Source organism: Equus caballus, chromosome 21 (assembly GCF_041296265.1).
Source record: "Equus caballus isolate H_3958 breed thoroughbred chromosome 21, TB-T2T, whole genome shotgun sequence".
In the NCBI taxonomy this organism is placed as follows: domain Eukaryota; kingdom Metazoa; phylum Chordata; class Mammalia; order Perissodactyla; family Equidae; genus Equus; species Equus caballus.
Window position 1 is genome coordinate 11,886,691 of NC_091704.1, and position 20,368 is coordinate 11,907,058.

A 20,368-nucleotide genomic window follows, 5' to 3' on the forward strand; every position below is an offset into this window, starting at 1 on the left:
GCAAAGGCGGGCTCCTGTCCCGCTCGAGACGTCTCTGGATGTTCGTGCGGAGGGACACAGAGGTAACACAGGGACGCCCGGGGTGGGCCAATCCAGGCCAGGCCACCACTGTGGTCCCACTTGGACAGCCCTACGTCCCCTCCCTGTGTGTGTGTGTGTGTGTGTGTGTGTGTGTGTGTGTGTGTGTGTGTGCATGTGTGTGTGTGTGTGGAAGGGTGGTTTGTGTGAGTGGACCACCGCGAGGAGGAGCAGGCTGATGAGGGGTTAGAAGCCTGGTGGGCCGGGCCCATTCCCACCCCAGCTCATGGCTGATCGGGTGGGGCGTGGAGTGCCGGGCAGCACCGTCTGCCCGAGGTTTCTCCCGAGCCCCTGAGGTCTATCTGTTTCATCCCGGGGAGAATTCTGCGCAGACACAGGGTGGTGCCTGATGTGGGAGCATTAGGCGCAGAGGGCAGAAGAAAGAGCAGGGGCAGCTGAGCAGGGCTCTGATGCTTCTGGGCTGACTGTTGGTCACTGTCTTTGCAGACGTCCACTCAGGACACGGAGTCCAGCTCCCCGAGGGAGGAGAAGCTGGGCAGGAACAGCGTAGCGGCAGGCGTGGGGAAAAGGCTGCCGTCCTCAGGGACTGTTGCACAAGGATGAGAGCCAGCACAGGCCCCAGCCCGTGTGCGGGGAGCACAGTCACATCCAGCAGCTCCTGCACAAGGGCAGGAGACAAGCAGCTCCCCAGGACGGGAGCGGGGAGAGCCAGCCCCTCCTCAGGCTCGGGCAGGAGCCATGCAGCCGGCTCTCATGGAACCAGCTGAGCAGGGAGAGCCATCCCCTGCTCCAGCTCCTGCCAGTGCCCTGGGGCAGGCTGAAGTGGTCGCCAGGGAGCAGGGAGAGCCATCCCCTGCTCTGGCTCCTGCCAGTGCCCCGGGGCAGGCTGAAGTGGTCGCCAGGGAGCAGGGAGAGCCATCCCCTGCTCCAGAGCCTCCTGGAGCCCTGGAGCCCGCTCAGGCCCCAGCATTGTCCCCGGGAGAGCTCACTCTCCAACCCCCTTCATCCCCAGCTCCTGACCCATCCCTTCCACCTGCTCCCTCACCACGACCTCCCTTCCTCTCCCTGCTTCCCCTGTATGTCTGTGTAGCCGTTTATGTTGCTCGTTTTCTTGTCTTTCTTTGGTCTTTATGTAAATTGTAAAATAAATTTATTTATATTTTAAGAACTCTGCATTTTCTCCTTTTCAAGTGTACAATTCCCGAGCGTTAAGTACAGTCCCAATGCTCGGCCTCCATCACCACTGTCCGCTTGCTGGACATTCCCTTCACCACAAGGGAAGCCTTTTCCCAAAGCGCTCATGCCTCATTCCTCCTTCGCTCCCTGACAACGCCTATTCTGTGTTCTGGCAGGTTTTGGTCAATCTTTTCTGGATGGCTCCTATCAGTGGAATCATGCAATATTTTCAGAAGCACTGATCGAAAGCAGCCGTGTCAGGAGCCTCTTGTGGTCCACAGGCGTGCTGGGGGCGGGGACCCCCACGTGTGCTGCCGGCAGGGCTGCTCTGTGTGCCTGGCCGGGGACAGGAGGCCCGGCTGCCCCGAGGGAGAGAGGACTGGGAGCCCCGCCACACCCAGGGGGGCAGGAGGCCAGGGCTGTGTCCATGCCGAGCAGGGCTGATGCGGTTCCTGCGCAACCCTCACGGGACAGTTGGGAAGCTGAGGCCAGGGGAAACAGGGACCGGCCCTGGGCCCACGAGGTGGGCAGAGTCCGGAGGAGAAGCGAGGCTTCCAGGCCCCTGGGCCAGCTCTAGCGTCCCAGGAGATTGGCCTTGGGAAGGAGAGCCCCTAAGATCCTGGGGGATCTCTGTCCACGCCCTCCCATTGGGGGCCCTTTCCTTTGGGCATCCGCACCTGGGCGCACACTCACTCTCACACTCACACACACTCTGCCTGCCCAGGGTGGGGGTCAGGAGGGGAGTGCACACTGGGGAGGTGACAGCTGGAAAGAAGAAAGAGGTTGGAGGTGGCTCTGCCTCGGCCCAGGGGTTTCCAGTCCCCTAGCAACATGCCCAGGTCTGCAGCATGAGGAGGAGAGATGCCTGACAAGGTCTGGGGTCCTGTGTCCACCACTCTGGGCACCTGGATGGAGGATGTCCCCGCCCCCAGTGTGGAAGGGGCTAGTGGATGGAAGGCCTGAGGTTACTCCTCCGTCAATTGAGGAGCCTAGAGGAGTGACTCCAAGGACCCCACAAGCTTGTAGAAGAGTCTATCGCTCTCAGTTGTCCATCCATGACCCACCGTGCTCCGAGGCCTTGGACTGGGCCTTCTAGTCCCTCGAGGCCTTTCTGGGCAGAGAGCAGCCTGAGCTGTAGGTGGGCTGGGCACCTGGCTACTGCAGAACGTGGCAGAGCACAGGACCCCTCCTCTGGAGAGCAGGACCGAGGCCATCCTTGTTGGAGCCTCGGGGTCCTCATTTGGACGTGGAGTGGAGTCAGTGCCCTGGCTGCAGTGAGGAGGCCTCGTGGGGAAAGTGCACACGCCGGGGCCAGTGCAGGGAGAGAGGGAGCAAGAGAGGCTTCGCAGGTGCCTCACATCACCCCCGGAGCCTGCACGGCCTTCTCCTTTGCGCCCTGGGCCCTGCTGGAACCGCTGCCTCCAGGCCCCGAACCAAGGTGTGTGTTTCGTGGCCTGCTTTCCCGCCTGTTGCTGCAATGCTGGGCCTGACCACCAGGGGCTTGGTGGCCACTCGTGCTCATGCTCAGAGGAGTAACTGGAAGAGGGAAGGCACACTCAGCGGTCCTTCTGGGGGTTCCCCTGGCCAAAGCAACAGGTACCTTTCAGGATTGGCGCCCATGGCCACGATGGGAGGTGCTCGGAGGCGGAAGGGGGCTCTGAGGTCACCCCCTTCTTTCAGCTGCTGTGGGCCCTGCGCTCACTCTGGGAAGGCGCGGTGTGAGCCTGGGGGCGGTTCTGAAAGCCCTCACGCGGCCCGTGTCCTCCAGGACCTCACCGCCTGCAGGGGGAAGGGACCAAGTGAGGGAAGCAAACCCATGTGGAAAAGACGCGCAGGTGCTAGAGGGCAAGGAAGCAGGGTGCTGGAGGGAGGGCCTGCAGCCCTGAGGTGGGTCGAAAGTCCTCTGAGCGGACATTGGTGCCACGAGCAGAAGGACACGAGGAGCCAGCCCTGCACACAGCCGGTAGCAGTGTGCCAAGGGAAGCTCCGAGGGCCAGACACTCGGAGGCGCAAGGGAATCTGGCTGAGAGGAGGTGAGAAAGGAGCCAGAGTGGCTGCAGAGAGCTGGGGAGGAGAGGAGGCTGGAGGGGAGGAGGGCAGGGCCAGACTCAGGCCTGGAAGGAGCTCCTAGCTGTCTAGGCTGGGTGTGAGCACGACCCTAACTTAGTACTCGTAAGAACAAACAGGCACCACCTCCTCGTTTCTCTCCCAGGATCCAGGCTCAGCTCAGCTAGGAACCTCTGCCTCCAGGTCTCCCGGGAGGCTGAGGCTGCAGGCTCAACGGAGGCTAGAGGGGCGGGGGCTGTCTCGGACACCACTGCCCGACTATTGGCAGGACGCCATTTGGATGGATTTGGGAGTCTTTTCCGTCTGGGAGCCGGGACCCTCTGCTAGCTCTTTGCACGAGGGCCTCCAAGCGCAGCTCCTAATATCTCGTCTTGCTTCTCCTGAACAACGGATCAGAGAGACAGAGAGAAACACCGAGAGAGACACAGACAGAAAGCCAGAGAGGAGAGACAGAGAGACAAAGAAGAAGAGACGGAAATGGAGAGAGAAAGAGACAGAGAAACAGAGACCGGGAGAGACTGAGAGAGACAGAAAATGACACAGCCCCACAGAGAGACACAGAGGCCCAGAGAGATGCAGAGAGAGACAGAGAGAGACAGAGAGAGAGAGAGAGAGAGATGGAGAGAGAATGAACACAGGAGAGAGGGCAGCAGGCAGAAGCCACAGACATGTCCTGAACTCCGTCTTGGAAGGGACATCCAGTCCCTTTGCCATATTCTACTGGTTGGAACCCAGTTCCTTCCCCGCGAGGAGGCCGGATCACATAAGATGTGTGGCTAGGGGGTGGGAACACTGGGAGCCATTCTGGGGTCTCCCACGCACAGAGGCGGACAGGAGGCCGTTGGACCTGAGTCTGAACCTAACAGGAGGCCCCGGAAGGTTGTGAGCCAGAGGGAGATGATGTCTGAACAGCATTTCATGACAACGCTCCCTGGGGACACTGGGAAACAGGCAGGAGGGGCAGTGCCTTTCCCAGATGCCAGAGCAGCCCCAGGTCTGTTGGAGTTTTCTTGTCTGTCCCGCCCAGCCCTTTGGGGAACCCTTCCCATGCTAAGTCTGGGCAGGAGCTCCACGGGGTAGCGGCCCATGGGTTGACAGGCGCTAGAGGGGTTGATAGGTCTAGACACCTGAAGACACCCTTAGCAAGTAGGTACTAGAACGACCCGCACTGCACACATGGGGGCATGGGGAGGCCCTGAGAGGCACATGGCTGTCCAGGGGGACATCACTGGCAAGAAGGAGGAGCCAGGTCTGACCAGCTCTGCGTCCCCAACGCTGGCTTCTGACTCGAGCCAGGCCTCCTCGGGGGCGGTGGGATGGGCTGTGTTGGTGCAACTGTGGATGGCCGTGGTGTTGGGATGGAGGGTGAGCCGTCAGCGGCCCAGGGGGCCCTTAGGGAGGTCTCGTGTGAGCAGGAAGCCTAGGGAAGGGACCCCAGGCAGCGACCTCACTGGGCCCAAGAGAAGTTGGAACCCTGGTCTCTAGGCACCCAGCTCCTAGAGACAGCCCCCAACAGCTCACTCGTCTAGCACTCGTCTAGAAGGAGCAGCATGTTTCTCTGCTGTCTGCCTATCTGCCAGGGCCGCAGCCTCAGCAGAGCCCGCAAGGAGCGCCCTGGACGCAAAGGCGGGCTCCTGTCCCGCTCGAGACGTCTCTGGATGTTCGTGCGGAGGGACACAGAGGTAACACAGGGACGCCCGGGGTGGGCCAATCCAGGCCAGGCCACCACTGTGGTCCCACTTGGACAGCCCTACGTCCCCTCCCTGTGTGTGTGTGTGTGTGTGTGTGTGTGTGTGTGTGTGCATGTGTGTGTGTGTGTGGAAGGGTGGTTTGTGTGAGTGGACCACCGCGAGGAGGAGCAGGCTGATGAGGGGTTAGAAGCCTGGTGGGCCGGGCCCATTCCCACCCCAGCTCATGGCTGATCGGGTGGGGCGTGGAGTGCCGGGCAGCACCGTCTGCCCGAGGTTTCTCCCGAGCCCCTGAGGTCTATCTGTTTCATCCCGGGGAGAATTCTGCGCAGACACAGGGTGGTGCCTGATGTGGGAGCATTAGGCGCAGAGGGCAGAAGAAAGAGCAGGGGCAGCTGAGCAGGGCTCTGATGCTTCTGGGCTGACTGTTGGTCACTGTCTTTGCAGACGTCCACTCAGGACACGGAGTCCAGCTCCCCGAGGGAGGAGAAGCTGGGCAGGAACAGCGTAGCGGCAGGCGTGGGGAAAAGGCTGCCGTCCTCAGGGACTGTTGCACAAGGATGAGAGCCAGCACAGGCCCCAGCCCGTGTGCGGGGAGCACAGTCACATCCAGCAGCTCCTGCACAAGGGCAGGAGACAAGCAGCTCCCCAGGACGGGAGCGGGGAGAGCCAGCCCCTCCTCAGGCTCGGGCAGGAGCCATGCAGCCGGCTCTCATGGAACCAGCTGAGCAGGGAGAGCCATCCCCTGCTCCAGCTCCTGCCAGTGCCCTGGGGCAGGCTGAAGTGGTCGCCAGGGAGCAGGGAGAGCCATCCCCTGCTCTGGCTCCTGCCAGTGCCCCGGGGCAGGCTGAAGTGGTCGCCAGGGAGCAGGGAGAGCCATCCCCTGCTCCAGAGCCTCCTGGAGCCCTGGAGCCCGCTCAGGCCCCAGCATTGTCCCCGGGAGAGCTCACTCTCCAACCCCCTTCATCCCCAGCTCCTGACCCATCCCTTCCACCTGCTCCCTCACCACGACCTCCCTTCCTCTCCCTGCTTCCCCTGTATGTCTGTGTAGCCGTTTATGTTGCTCGTTTTCTTGTCTTTCTTTGGTCTTTATGTAAATTGTAAAATAAATTTATTTATATTTTAAGAACTCTGCATTTTCTCCTTTTCAAGTGTACAATTCCCGAGCGTTAAGTACAGTCCCAATGCTCGGCCTCCATCACCACTGTCCGCTTGCTGGACATTCCCTTCACCACAAGGGAAGCCTTTTCCCAAAGCGCTCATGCCTCATTCCTCCTTCGCTCCCTGACAACGCCTATTCTGTGTTCTGGCAGGTTTTGGTCAATCTTTTCTGGATGGCTCCTATCAGTGGAATCATGCAATATTTTCAGAAGCACTGATCGAAAGCAGCCGTGTCAGGAGCCTCTTGTGGTCCACAGGCGTGCTGGGGGCGGGGACCCCCACGTGTGCTGCCGGCAGGGCTGCTCTGTGTGCCTGGCCGGGGACAGGAGGCCCGGCTGCCCCGAGGGAGAGAGGACTGGGAGCCCCGCCACACCCAGGGGGGCAGGAGGCCAGGGCTGTGTCCATGCCGAGCAGGGCTGATGCGGTTCCTGCGCAACCCTCACGGGACAGTTGGGAAGCTGAGGCCAGGGGAAACAGGGACCGGCCCTGGGCCCACGAGGTGGGCAGAGTCCGGAGGAGAAGCGAGGCTTCCAGGCCCCTGGGCCAGCTCTAGCGTCCCAGGAGATTGGCCTTGGGAAGGAGAGCCCCTAAGATCCTGGGGGATCTCTGTCCACGCCCTCCCATTGGGGGCCCTTTCCTTTGGGCATCCGCACCTGGGCGCACACTCACTCTCACACTCACACACACTCTGCCTGCCCAGGGTGGGGGTCAGGAGGGGAGTGCACACTGGGGAGGTGACAGCTGGAAAGAAGAAAGAGGTTGGAGGTGGCTCTGCCTCGGCCCAGGGGTTTCCAGTCCCCTAGCAACATGCCCAGGTCTGCAGCATGAGGAGGAGAGATGCCTGACAAGGTCTGGGGTCCTGTGTCCACCACTCTGGGCACCTGGATGGAGGATGTCCCCGCCCCCAGTGTGGAAGGGGCTAGTGGATGGAAGGCCTGAGGTTACTCCTCCGTCAATTGAGGAGCCTAGAGGAGTGACTCCAAGGACCCCACAAGCTTGTAGAAGAGTCTATCGCTCTCAGTTGTCCATCCATGACCCACCGTGCTCCGAGGCCTTGGACTGGGCCTTCTAGTCCCTCGAGGCCTTTCTGGGCAGAGAGCAGCCTGAGCTGTAGGTGGGCTGGGCACCTGGCTACTGCAGAACGTGGCAGAGCACAGGACCCCTCCTCTGGAGAGCAGGACCGAGGCCATCCTTGTTGGAGCCTCGGGGTCCTCATTTGGACGTGGAGTGGAGTCAGTGCCCTGGCTGCAGTGAGGAGGCCTCGTGGGGAAAGTGCACACGCCGGGGCCAGTGCAGGGAGAGAGGGAGCAAGAGAGGCTTCGCAGGTCCCTCACATCACCCCCGGAGCCTGCACGGCCTTCTCCTTTGCGCCCTGGGCCCTGCTGGAACCGCTGCCTCCAGGCCCCGAACCAAGGTGTGTGTTTCGTGGCCTGCTTTCCCGCCTGTTGCTGCAATGCTGGGCCTGACCACCAGGGGCTTGGTGGCCACTCGTGCTCATGCTCAGAGGAGTAACTGGAAGAGGGAAGGCACACTCAGCGGTCCTTCTGGGGGTTCCCCTGGCCAAAGCAACAGGTACCTTTCAGGATTGGCGCCCATGGCCACGATGGGAGGTGCTCGGAGGCGGAAGGGGGCTCTGAGGTCACCCCCTTCTTTCAGCTGCTGTGGGCCCTGCGCTCACTCTGGGAAGGCGCGGTGTGAGCCTGGGGGCGGTTCTGAAAGCCCTCACGCGGCCCGTGTCCTCCAGGACCTCACCGCCTGCAGGGGGAAGGGACCAAGTGAGGGAAGCAAACCCATGTGGAAAAGACGCGCAGGTGCTAGAGGGCAAGGAAGCAGGGTGCTGGAGGGAGGGCCTGCAGCCCTGAGGTGGGTCGAAAGTCCTCTGAGCGGACATTGGTGCCACGAGCAGAAGGACACGAGGAGCCAGCCCTGCACACAGCCGGTAGCAGTGTGCCAAGGGAAGCTCCGAGGGCCAGACACTCGGAGGCGCAAGGGAATCTGGCTGAGAGGAGGTGAGAAAGGAGCCAGAGTGGCTGCAGAGAGCTGGGGAGGAGAGGAGGCTGGAGGGGAGGAGGGCAGGGCCAGACTCAGGCCTGGAAGGAGCTCCTAGCTGTCTAGGCTGGGTGTGAGCACGACCCTAACTTAGTACTCGTAAGAACAAACAGGCACCACCTCCTCGTTTCTCTCCCAGGATCCAGGCTCAGCTCAGCTAGGAACCTCTGCCTCCAGGTCTCCCGGGAGGCTGAGGCTGCAGGCTCAACGGAGGCTAGAGGGGCGGGGGCTGTCTCGGACACCACTGCCCGACTATTGGCAGGACGCCATTTGGATGGATTTGGGAGTCTTTTCCGTCTGGGAGCCGGGACCCTCTGCTAGCTCTTTGCACGAGGGCCTCCAAGCGCAGCTCCTAATATCTCGTCTTGCTTCTCCTGAACAACGGATCAGAGAGACAGAGAGAAACACCGAGAGAGACACAGACAGAAAGCCAGAGAGGAGAGACAGAGAGACAAAGAAGAAGAGACGGAAATGGAGAGAGAAAGAGACAGAGAAACAGAGACCGGGAGAGACTGAGAGAGACAGAAAATGACACAGCCCCACAGAGAGACACAGAGGCCCAGAGAGATGCAGAGAGAGACAGAGAGAGACAGAGAGAGAGAGAGAGAGAGATGGAGAGAGAATGAACACAGGAGAGAGGGCAGCAGGCAGAAGCCACAGACATGTCCTGAACTCCGTCTTGGAAGGGACATCCAGTCCCTTTGCCATATTCTACTGGTTGGAACCCAGTTCCTTCCCCGCGAGGAGGCCGGATCACATAAGATGTGTGGCTAGGGGGTGGGAACACTGGGAGCCATTCTGGGGTCTCCCACGCACAGAGGCGGACAGGAGGCCGTTGGACCTGAGTCTGAACCTAACAGGAGGCCCCGGAAGGTTGTGAGCCAGAGGGAGATGATGTCTGAACAGCATTTCATGACAACGCTCCCTGGGGACACTGGGAAACAGGCAGGAGGGGCAGTGCCTTTCCCAGATGCCAGAGCAGCCCCAGGTCTGTTGGAGTTTTCTTGTCTGTCCCGCCCAGCCCTTTGGGGAACCCTTCCCATGCTAAGTCTGGGCAGGAGCTCCACGGGGTAGCGGCCCATGGGTTGACAGGCGCTAGAGGGGTTGATAGGTCTAGACACCTGAAGACACCCTTAGCAAGTAGGTACTAGAACGACCCGCACTGCACACATGGGGGCATGGGGAGGCCCTGAGAGGCACATGGCTGTCCAGGGGGACATCACTGGCAAGAAGGAGGAGCCAGGTCTGACCAGCTCTGCGTCCCCAACGCTGGCTTCTGACTCGAGCCAGGCCTCCTCGGGGGCGGTGGGATGGGCTGTGTTGGTGCAACTGTGGATGGCCGTGGTGTTGGGATGGAGGGTGAGCCGTCAGCGGCCCAGGGGGCCCTTAGGGAGGTCTCGTGTGAGCAGGAAGCCTAGGGAAGGGACCCCAGGCAGCGACCTCACTGGGCCCAAGAGAAGTTGGAACCCTGGTCTCTAGGCACCCAGCTCCTAGAGACAGCCCCCAACAGCTCACTCGTCTAGCACTCGTCTAGAAGGAGCAGCATGTTTCTCTGCTGTCTGCCTATCTGCCAGGGCCGCAGCCTCAGCAGAGCCCGCAAGGAGCGCCCTGGACGCAAAGGCGGGCTCCTGTCCCGCTCGAGACGTCTCTGGATGTTCGTGCGGAGGGACACAGAGGTAACACAGGGACGCCCGGGGTGGGCCAATCCAGGCCAGGCCACCACTGTGGTCCCACTTGGACAGCCCTACGTCCCCTCCCTGTGTGTGTGTGTGTGTGTGTGTGTGTGTGTGTGTGCATGTGTGTGTGTGTGTGGAAGGGTGGTTTGTGTGAGTGGACCACCGCGAGGAGGAGCAGGCTGATGAGGGGTTAGAAGCCTGGTGGGCCGGGCCCATTCCCACCCCAGCTCATGGCTGATCGGGTGGGGCGTGGAGTGCCGGGCAGCACCGTCTGCCCGAGGTTTCTCCCGAGCCCCTGAGGTCTATCTGTTTCATCCCGGGGAGAATTCTGCGCAGACACAGGGTGGTGCCTGATGTGGGAGCATTAGGCGCAGAGGGCAGAAGAAAGAGCAGGGGCAGCTGAGCAGGGCTCTGATGCTTCTGGGCTGACTGTTGGTCACTGTCTTTGCAGACGTCCACTCAGGACACGGAGTCCAGCTCCCCGAGGGAGGAGAAGCTGGGCAGGAACAGCGTAGCGGCAGGCGTGGGGAAAAGGCTGCCGTCCTCAGGGACTGTTGCACAAGGATGAGAGCCAGCACAGGCCCCAGCCCGTGTGCGGGGAGCACAGTCACATCCAGCAGCTCCTGCACAAGGGCAGGAGACAAGCAGCTCCCCAGGACGGGAGCGGGGAGAGCCAGCCCCTCCTCAGGCTCGGGCAGGAGCCATGCAGCCGGCTCTCATGGAACCAGCTGAGCAGGGAGAGCCATCCCCTGCTCCAGCTCCTGCCAGTGCCCTGGGGCAGGCTGAAGTGGTCGCCAGGGAGCAGGGAGAGCCATCCCCTGCTCTGGCTCCTGCCAGTGCCCCGGGGCAGGCTGAAGTGGTCGCCAGGGAGCAGGGAGAGCCATCCCCTGCTCCAGAGCCTCCTGGAGCCCTGGAGCCCGCTCAGGCCCCAGCATTGTCCCCGGGAGAGCTCACTCTCCAACCCCCTTCATCCCCAGCTCCTGACCCATCCCTTCCACCTGCTCCCTCACCACGACCTCCCTTCCTCTCCCTGCTTCCCCTGTATGTCTGTGTAGCCGTTTATGTTGCTCGTTTTCTTGTCTTTCTTTGGTCTTTATGTAAATTGTAAAATAAATTTATTTATATTTTAAGAACTCTGCATTTTCTCCTTTTCAAGTGTACAATTCCCGAGCGTTAAGTACAGTCCCAATGCTCGGCCTCCATCACCACTGTCCGCTTGCTGGACATTCCCTTCACCACAAGGGAAGCCTTTTCCCAAAGCGCTCATGCCTCATTCCTCCTTCGCTCCCTGACAACGCCTATTCTGTGTTCTGGCAGGTTTTGGTCAATCTTTTCTGGATGTATCCGATAAGCGGTGTCATGCAATAGGTGGCCATCCTAGTCTGCTTCCATATTTTCAGAAGCACTGATCGATTTTTCATTTCTCTTTCTACTTGAATAGCATTTTTCCCAGCTGATAGGAAAGTCCCAATGGCTTATGGATTAGATGCTTCAAATGAAGCCCTTTTAGTAAACATGTGCATTATGTCAGGCTACAGACCGCTCTTCTAAGGGGGACACCAGAGCCACAAGCCACACAGGAAGTGCCTGGTTCTTCCTGTGGCCAAAACACAAACAAGAAAAAGGGAGACAGCTGGAAAGACAAACCAGAACCTCGAAAGCATTCCTCCTAAACCAAGGTGAGAGAAAGGTGCAACCTCCCTCTGGACCAAAGAACTCCCGAAAGTCGTTGTTTTCAAGGGACAGAGAGTAAACACATGCAATTCCCCCGAGAGGCGATACATAGGGACATAGGGACGGCATATGTCAGAGATGCTCGACCTCCCCTAGAGGACACGTGCAAACGTAAACACCATGGAGACGGCATTGGTCACCAGCAGACTGCCAGGTTTCTGGTCTGGTTGCGACCAGCCCTGGTGAGAATTTGGGGAAGCAGAGGCCCCCGCAGATCCCTAGAGAGCAGGGGGAAAGGGCACTGCTCTCTGGGAGAATAGCCTGCAGGACCCTTCCAAGTTCCCCAGGACCCCACCTTTGCTGGCAGTGCCAATGCCAGGAGTGTGGCCCACAGGAGGTCTTGCCCAAGGTTCCCAAGATATCTTTTCAAGAGTAGTCATGACAGCACTGGTTGCAATGGCTGGGAGCTGGGAACACAACTCAGGTTCATGGAGAGGCAATGGGACCCATGCGGCCCATCCGTCAGAACACGGATATGTGACATCAACAGGGAGACAGACATCTATGAAAATGAATGTGCGTGTGAGAGAGAGACAGACAGAAGGAGACAGAATGAGAGCAACCGCGCCAGGGAGATATGCACCAAACTGTTCACGGAGCTCGCGACTTTCCAGTCTTATCTGCTCCTGGCGGGATGTCGAAAGTTCTGTAGAATGTGCGTGTCTTCCTTTCCTAATTCTAAAAAGGTGAATATCACAGCTTCAATGAAATCCATTGATGATCCATCTTTGGAATAAAGTACATTCTTTAGTTTCTATTTTTGAAGATTTCTATTCCAAGACAATGAACGTTTATTGTAGTAAAAGAATGAATTTTAAGAGACTGAAGAATTAAGGAAGTGGCAACACAGGAGTGCCCTTCACAGGTGGTCTTCACCTTTCCAGTCCTTTCCCTTGGTGTCCACGTGTGTGTGCACGCGGGCGTGTGTGTGTGTGTGCGTGTGCCCGTGTGCCCGTGCGCGGGGGTGCATGTGTGTGGGGTGATGCATATTCACACCTGTGCTGCGTGTGTGCACATGGATATGCCGGTGTGTGCGTCAGAGTGCGTGCATCCTGTGGGTGCTGAGTGCGGAGGCCTGCAGGGCGTGTGCTCCTCTGGATCTGATTTCTTCACGGGCGGACCCTGGTCAGACAACACTCTTCCTCTTGGATATCCCGGCATCCGAATTTCCAAATGGCCCCGATGTGGAACGTGCCCCGTTTCTGACTTTCCTCTCCCCTCCTCACGCTGATGGGAACATCAGCCTACCTCAATCTCTGATCCTGGAGGACATATCCCCAGAGGGGGAGATTCTGGTGCATGATGTCAACACGGTGTTCCGCTGTCAGTCACTCTCTGACCTTCGAGGTCTCCTTCTCTGCTGTGAGCCTGTTTTGGGAAAGTGGGGATGCAGAGAGCCTGGGGCAGAGAACCCAGGGAGGGATGGACAAGGACTGGCTGCTAGGATGCAGGTGAGGAAGGCACCAGGGGTGATCTGCCCAGCTAGAGGGCTCCCCTCCTGCCCTCCTGGTCCTGCTGCTGGCCTCATCCCTGGCCTCATCCCTGGTCCCACCCTCCACCTCCCTAGCCCACTTTGGCCTCCCAATGCCCCTCCCGGCCTCTAACTCTCCTGAGCTGAGCAGCCTGACCTGCTGACCAGGACAGAGGATGAGGAGGGCCCGCACAATCCTGCCTGCTCTCTCTCCCTCCAAACCCCATCCTCCAGGCAGGAAAGCACATCTAGGGCAGTGCACAGAGTCACGGGGACCACCTCGAACGTGCTCCGTCCAGGGGTCGTTCTCAGCTGCATGCGCAGGACCCGCTGGACCTCGTGTGAGCAGAAGGGACTTTGACAAGGTATGGCGGAGGCCTCGTGGAAGGTGCCAGAGCTCTAAGCCTGGGGCTGGGGGCTTTAGAGAAGGTCATTGAGCACAAAGCAGAGCTAGGGTCCTCTAGCAGTGACCCTTGCCTCAGGCTCTGTGCCAGCCCCTGGTCCACACAGCCAGCAGACTCTGCTTCTGGGAGGGAGGGGCTCTGCTTAGTAGGGATGAGGGAGAGAGCCCTGGGCACCTTGGCAAGGGACTGCCATTCGAGCCTCGCTTTCCTCCCCTGTGCACTGGGCTGGCAGCCGACCTGCCGTGGTGGTGTGAGACAAGTTCACGGAGGCTGCACTTGGAGTGGCTGCTCCTTCGAAGAGCTCCACAGCTACTAGCTCCCATGATGAGGAATCCCAGGAGGAGAACTGGGCCGGGGGCCTGGATCCCACCCGGACTGGCAGACCGTCATGGCACCGGATGGGGTGGAGAAAGTTATTCCAGAGGAACAAAGGAGTCAGAGCGAGTCGGGCATGCCTGGTGGGAGAACAGAGTGGGCAGAGGCCAAGGGCCCCAGGGGCTCTCCTGGGGGTGACGTCAGCAGGATCGGCTCCTGGGCATGAGCTCAGACCACACCTCTGTTCGCCACATGAGCTGTCTCTCCGAATCCTCCTGGCAGCCCAGTGGGGCACGAGGGATTCTGGTCTTCAATTCACTGATGAGGAAAGCGAGGCTTAAAGAGACTGGGTCCCTCTGTGCCCAACAGAGGAGCAGAGCCAGGACTGGAAGCCAGTGCCTGTTAGAGCCCATGGGCCCCCCTGACCAGGAACGACCTCTTTTCCCTAAAGTCCTGACAATCTTTGGTGCTGGTGCCCAGAGAGACCTCATCCTGTGGGGGGATAGGCTGGTCCTGGTCCTCGGAGAGCCCACAGTGTCTGTGGCTGGCCAACCTGGTCACCACCCCAGCCCCAGGCAAACGGGATGGCCCTGGGCCTCGAGTTCAGTGAGGGCTGGAGGCCGGAATGGGGCAGGCCCCAGGAGAGACAGGAGCCCTGAGCTCCAGGAGGTTGCAATGTGGGACACTGGGCAGAATGACCCCGGGCCGGAGAGACAGGGGTCCTGGGCGATGCTCAGCCTTTCTCTAGCTGGCGACTGCAGGGGAGGCCCTGAGCCTCAGCTTCCCCTTCTGCGCAATGAGGAAATGACTGGGCCTCGTGACGGGCTCTTGGGAGACTCCGCTGAGGAAGGACTTGTGGATCTCTTGCCTGGTGTCCGGAGCGCATTGGGAACCACCTGCCAGGCTTTCACAGTGGTCCTCCTGGGTGCAGGGTCCAGGGAGTCCCTCCTCGGCTTCCCTCCTGCTGCCCTGTCCCCAGGAATAGCCAGCATTCCTTGAGGTGGAGCTGAAGAAGATCCAGGCAACTCTGTGTTGCAGGTGACAGGGGCTCAGAGCCGGAAGGACAGCTGGACACGTTCCATGCCGCTGTCCAGGGCCTGCCCTGTGACACCGGAGCCCACCAGAAATCAAGTCTCCTCCTCGGTGGATCCCAGCTGCTGTGGCTTTAGGCACTCCCTCACTCATTCACTGAGGCTTTCATTCCCTCCTTCCTTCCTTCACTCACTCACTCAGTCATTCATTCATTTCTACTCTCACTCATACCTTTCACTCATTCAGCCCAAATCCTCTGGTCCCTGCTGTGCACCCAGCAATGTGACCTCACCAGTGAGTGTGATCCGGCGTGACCCTTGTCCCCGCGGTTCACATCTGCTGTGTGACATGGAAGACGGCCATCTCTCGGGTGAGGGGGAGTGATGAGCACCAGCAATCCGCTTCTGAACAGAGAGGCCAGTCATGCACAGGAAAGAATGGAGAGAACACGTGCACGGCTCCTCTGCTAGAACAAGAAAAGAAGGAAAAGTTAGGACAAAGAAATATGCCCTATGTTGAACAAAACATGGGCTCTGATTACAAGTGTGCACTGATTCCTAAAACCAACAAAGAAGAAATTCAATGGATTGGGGCTTGGTGACACCATTTTTCTGACCAACAATGGCATTTGAGGAAACATCTTCTAGGGCTCACACTTTTCCTAAGGCCTCTTTCACCTCCTAGCACTTCAATCTTCCTCCTTGGAAGCCTCTGTCCTGGTCCCTCCTCATCCAATGGCTCCTCTGCTGCTCGGGGGCCTGCCCTGCGAGGCCACCCTCATCCATCCGGGACTGTCCCTGCCATTGGGACAGGCTGCCCGCATTCCCCCCTGGGTCTCATGAGCTCCTGCTTCTTTTGCAAGGCTGGCACTTTCACTTAGGATCACTTGGCGTCTTTCTTTGCAGTGGTTTGCATCGTCACACACTGGGTCCCCCCGATGACTCCCTGAGGGAGGCCATTTGTCAGCATCTTCCAGGCGAGGAAGCTCAAGTCCAGCAGGCTGTACAGCCTGTCCAGAGACACGGCCAGTGTGGCGTCTCAGCAGAGTTTGGTACCCATGCAGAGGAGGATGGAGGGGAAATTGTTTGCAGGTCTTCCCAGGAAGCCTGAAGGAGGACGCGGGGAATGAGCCTGGAGGATTAAAGCCTTAGCGGGGCCTGAAGAACCAGCACCACTGTGGTGAGCATCACTCTGTCCCAGCAGGAGACCAGGTCCTGCCTGGACTGGCTCGGTCCCCTCAGGTGGAGGGAACACCCCAGGGCATTCCTGCAAAAGGCCGCACAGCCTTGCAGGAGAGGAAGGGCCCATGGGGCAGGAGAGCCCTCAGGCAGGGAGGAGGGATGCAGGCACTGCAGGGGGCCGCTATCAGTCTCCTGGGCACTGGCTCCCAGCTGCAGGGGCACTCAGGTGGGCTGAGGGAACAGGAGTGCGACCACAGCAGTGTCTGCGGCTGGGCTCTCCAAAAAGGTCCCGCCCTTCTGCCCAGAGAAAGACTCATCTGCATGGCATTTGTCCTTCCAACACAAAGTGGGGTCCAAGACCACCCCTCCACCCCACCTGCCCGATTCCTTTCCACTCATCTCAAGTGACAAGCAATTCCGAATATTTGATTGGTGTTGGATGCCCAGATACAGTGGTTTTTGGGGCCCACGTTGTAACCTTGCTGGCATTTTCAAGATCTCAGGATTTTGATGCAAAACAGGAAAATGCTGAGGACCCCAGAGAGCTTTCCGGAAGCAAAAAGCTTTGCAGTACTGCCTTCCCACCAGCTCTTCTCAAAATCCTCCAGGCCCCGGAGTCTCCATCTTGGGTGCTCAGATTGCTGGAAGGATGTGCCTTCCAAACGTCCTCAGGGTGGGCTGGCAAGACAAACGGAATGGTGGAGCGAGGAATTCAGCAAATCCGCCTCCCGCACAGCAATGACCATCCTGGAGAAGCTGGCAGAAAACCACCAGGTCAGCACTCTGCCAAGAGACCGAAGGCACACAGCCCACTGAGGAGCACCTGAGGCTGAGGGAGACCAATGAGAGTCTGTGGTGTTTTCACCCAGGGCAGCTCCCGACCCCACACCCTCAGTGTCAGGGCCCTGTGACAATGGCAGGCCTGAAGGCGGCTGCTTCCCTGTCAGAAGTTGCCTACTTGGTTTCTGCACGGGTGGGGAATCCCCAGCCCCTGAGCATTTCTGGAAACTGTAGCCATCTCAGCGGCAAGCTGCCATGGAAGATCAACTTTGTAGCTGCCTGAGGTTGGATCCAGAACAGAGCCACAAACTAGCCAGAAAGTGGAGAGGGAGAACCAGGCAGTGAGACAGACACAAGGACTTGATGGGCTCCACGCATCCCTGGGGGTCTGGACGGTTTTGCGCACGTGCAGGCCTGTACACACTCAGGAGAGACCAGGCAGGTGCGCATTGTGGGGAGGGTTAGAGACCTGCCACCAGCCCAGGCCTTGGCCCCAGGCCTTGCTGCCTCCCAGAGGGTCCCAGCTGACTGAGGGGCAAAGCCCAGCCCTGTGGGGTCCCTGTCCTCTCTGGGGCTCGCATGCAGAGAGGCCTTCCCACCTGGAAACTTCTCCCTGGTCTTCTTCAGAGGGTGAGCCGAGGAGCTCTGAAGGTAGAGAAGGTGGGGAGCAGGGAGGAGAGGCTCCTGAGGCCTCAGCCCTCCTGGGACAGGAAGAGAAGGACCTGGGAGTGGGGAGGGGGACCCTGCTTTCTCGGCCCTCAGTCCCCCTCTGTGTACACCTCCCTCTGAGGAGATGGAGTCCAGGAAAACCTGGAGAGCAGAGCTGGTCCCGATGAGTAACACTCCCAGGGAGGAGGATCGGAGCTCAGCCCAGGACGAGCCCAGGGAGGAAGCGAGCCTTTCACCGCGGGACACTCCACTCACGGTCAGTGTGGCCCTGGCAGGCATGCATGTCACTGCGTGTCCGACACACCCCTGTGGAGCCGCTCAGTGGGCAGGGACTGGCCTCTGACCGACAGAGCACAGCACAAGCGATAGATCAGCCCTCCAGATCTCATTCCCCAGGCTGTCCTTCCCACTTCCTCCCGCTCTTGTGTTCCCTCCTTCTCTCTCTCCCTTTGTTTCTCTCTCTCTCTCAGTCTCTCTTACCCATGGACCTGGGGACCATGCATGGATGTCCTGAGCTCCCCTATGTAGAGGCCACATAGGGATGAACCAGGGGCATGCCCTGGCCAACAGGGAGAAAGGAGCTCAGCTCTCAGTGAAGCTGATCATGACCACGCCCACGGGAGTGATCTCCATAGCAAATCTCACCCTAGCACAGCCTCAGTTGAGGCCACAGCCCCAACCTGCAAGACGCCAGGAGGCAGAGACTCCAGCTCAGCGGTGCTGGCGTCCCTGGCCCACAGAGATGGCGAGATCGTCAGTATTTGTAGTTGAGAGGTGCAGGGTTGGGAGCAATGGAGTCCAGGAGGAGCAGATCCCTCGCGCTGCCTCCCAGGCCCTGGGTCTGGCCTGCCCTCCTCCCTCCGCTCTCCTCCAGGCTCTCTGCAGCCACACTGCCAGCCTTTCCAACCTCCTCTGGCAAACTCACTTAGGCCTGCATGTCTCTGCACCAGCAGTGCCCTCTCCCTGGCACACTGCTCCCGGCATGTGCAGGGCTGGCTCCTCCTGTCACTCTGCTTACAGCCAATGTCACCCCGGGGAGGCCTTTCATACTCTCCTACCCTGTGAGACCCCAGCCCTCCCTGCAGGACACTCTTTCTTGTCGTTCCAGTTCATGCTCTTCTCTTTCACATGTCTCGGATGTGGTGCTTTTGCCCGTCTCCCTCCAGACTGAGCTCCTGGGGCTCAGGGACCATTAGGCACTTTTTAGCACCACCCCAGGGCCGACCAGGGCTCCTGGCCCAGGGTGAGGGCTTGGCACACAGCTGCTCAATGAGTAAACAGGGGGATCTTCGGTTTCTCCTTCCTGCTTTTGACCTGCTGCAATGGTGGAGACGAACGCTAGTAATAGGAGGTGCAAGCGGGTTCTGAGGCGGGGGGATGGGCAGCGTGACTTCCACATGACTCCTCCTTTGTTCAGTTGCTCCAGCACAGCTCAGTGGGCCCCCCTGACACTGGAGGTTCCCCCCAGTGGCCAGTACTGGACAGAAGCCACGGCAGGGACAGCACAAAACCACACATTCACCTCTACTGGGGCTTCTCAAGACGGTGGCTCTGTAGGTTCTCGGTGGGACCTACGACACCAAGGACAGTATGAGGGGCTTTGGAAGCTTCCTTCCCCCCGCCCATGTATTCATTCATCGGCGTCATCTTCACTCACGAGGCATCCTTGCCTCAGCTAGGACAATGACTCACCTCGACTTCCAAAAGAGCACCCCAACAAAAACCATCTTTCCTTCTACTTTGGCCTTGCTGCACGGTGCTCTGGCATGTCCTTCTCTAGCCCAATCCTCATCCACCAAAGCCCCTGAACCTCTCCCTAATCCACAGGCCTGCAAGGTCTGGGAAGCATTATCCCAGGGTCTTGGAGCGTAGTGGGTCATTGATGGAGAGCCAAAGCCTACAGACACTTTGCAGTCATGTGGATCACTGACTTCAAGCATCCTAATTTATACAGGAGACACTGTGGCCTCTCTCCTCTAGCCCCTGTCTACACTCAGGTGTGTGGGGTCCTGGAAGTTCCAGATGCCCACAGAGGTTGGTAACTTTCCATTTGAAGATCCTTCACTTAATCCCACTGGGATAGCGACTTTTACCATGAAGGTAACACATATACAGGCTCTGGGGACTAGGATGTGGACATCTTTGGTGACAGCCATCACCAAGCCTACTCCATGGGAAAATTGATCATCACCAGGGTTGCAGTCAAGGAGCAGGGTAACCCTAGGGAGAGATGTGTCCTCAATAGACACTGCCAGGGGAGTGACAGAGACAGAAGTGCAGGGAGTGCCGTGGGGTAGCATCTTCCATAGTGTGGCCTGGGGAGGTTTCTCTGAGGAGTTGATTTAAATATGTTTTATTTATATATTAATTTCCATACCAAAAAATTCACCATTTTAAAGTGTATAATTCACTCTGAATAGAGAACACAATGTTGAATGAGAAGAACAAAGTTGGAAACTACTTGACTTCAAGACTTACTAGAAAGCTACAGTAATCAAAACAGTGTGATATTGGTGAAAGAAACGACAAATCAATCAATAGAACAGAATAGAGAGTCTAGAAATAAACCCACAGGAATATAGTCAACTGAGAATTGACAAAGGAGCAAAGGCAATACACTGGAGCCAAGATCAGATCTTCAATCAATGCTGCTGGAACAATGGACATCCACCTGCAAAAATATGAATCTGGACACAGATCTTACACCCTTCACAAAAATTAACTCAATATAGATCATGCATCTAAATGTAAAATGGAAAACTCCAAAACTCTTAGAAGATAACATAGGAGAAAACCAAGATAACCTTGGGTATGTTGATGATTTTTTAGACACAACTCAAGGCACAATCCATGAGAAATGGATAAATTGGACTTCATTAAAAGTAAAAAGTTTCTGCTCTGTGAAAGATGATAACAAGGGATTGAG

General features: G+C 58.5%; 1 protein-coding gene and 1 long non-coding RNA gene across 8 annotated transcripts in view; one reads left to right on the forward strand and one right to left on the reverse strand.

Annotated features, from left to right (window-relative positions):
• Window positions 1-20,368, forward strand: part of LOC138919976 (odorant-binding protein 2b-like) — a gene marked incomplete at its 3' end in the record, with an annotated part of 73,474 nt that overhangs the window by 44,035 nt on the left and 9,071 nt on the right. The window lies entirely within an intron of this gene.
• The window catches only part of LOC102149688 (uncharacterized), a 104,177-nt gene continuing 94,512 nt past the window's right edge, over window positions 10,704-20,368 (reverse strand). For 2 of the 7 annotated variants that reach the window (XR_011430210.1, XR_011430208.1), the window contains 2 exons: window positions 15,105-15,278; window positions 10,705-12,958 (listed from right to left, as the gene is read on the reverse strand). This is a non-coding gene — a long non-coding RNA (uncharacterized lncRNA). The other 5 variants (XR_011430214.1, XR_011430212.1, XR_011430211.1 and 2 more) reach the window with 4 other exon arrangements.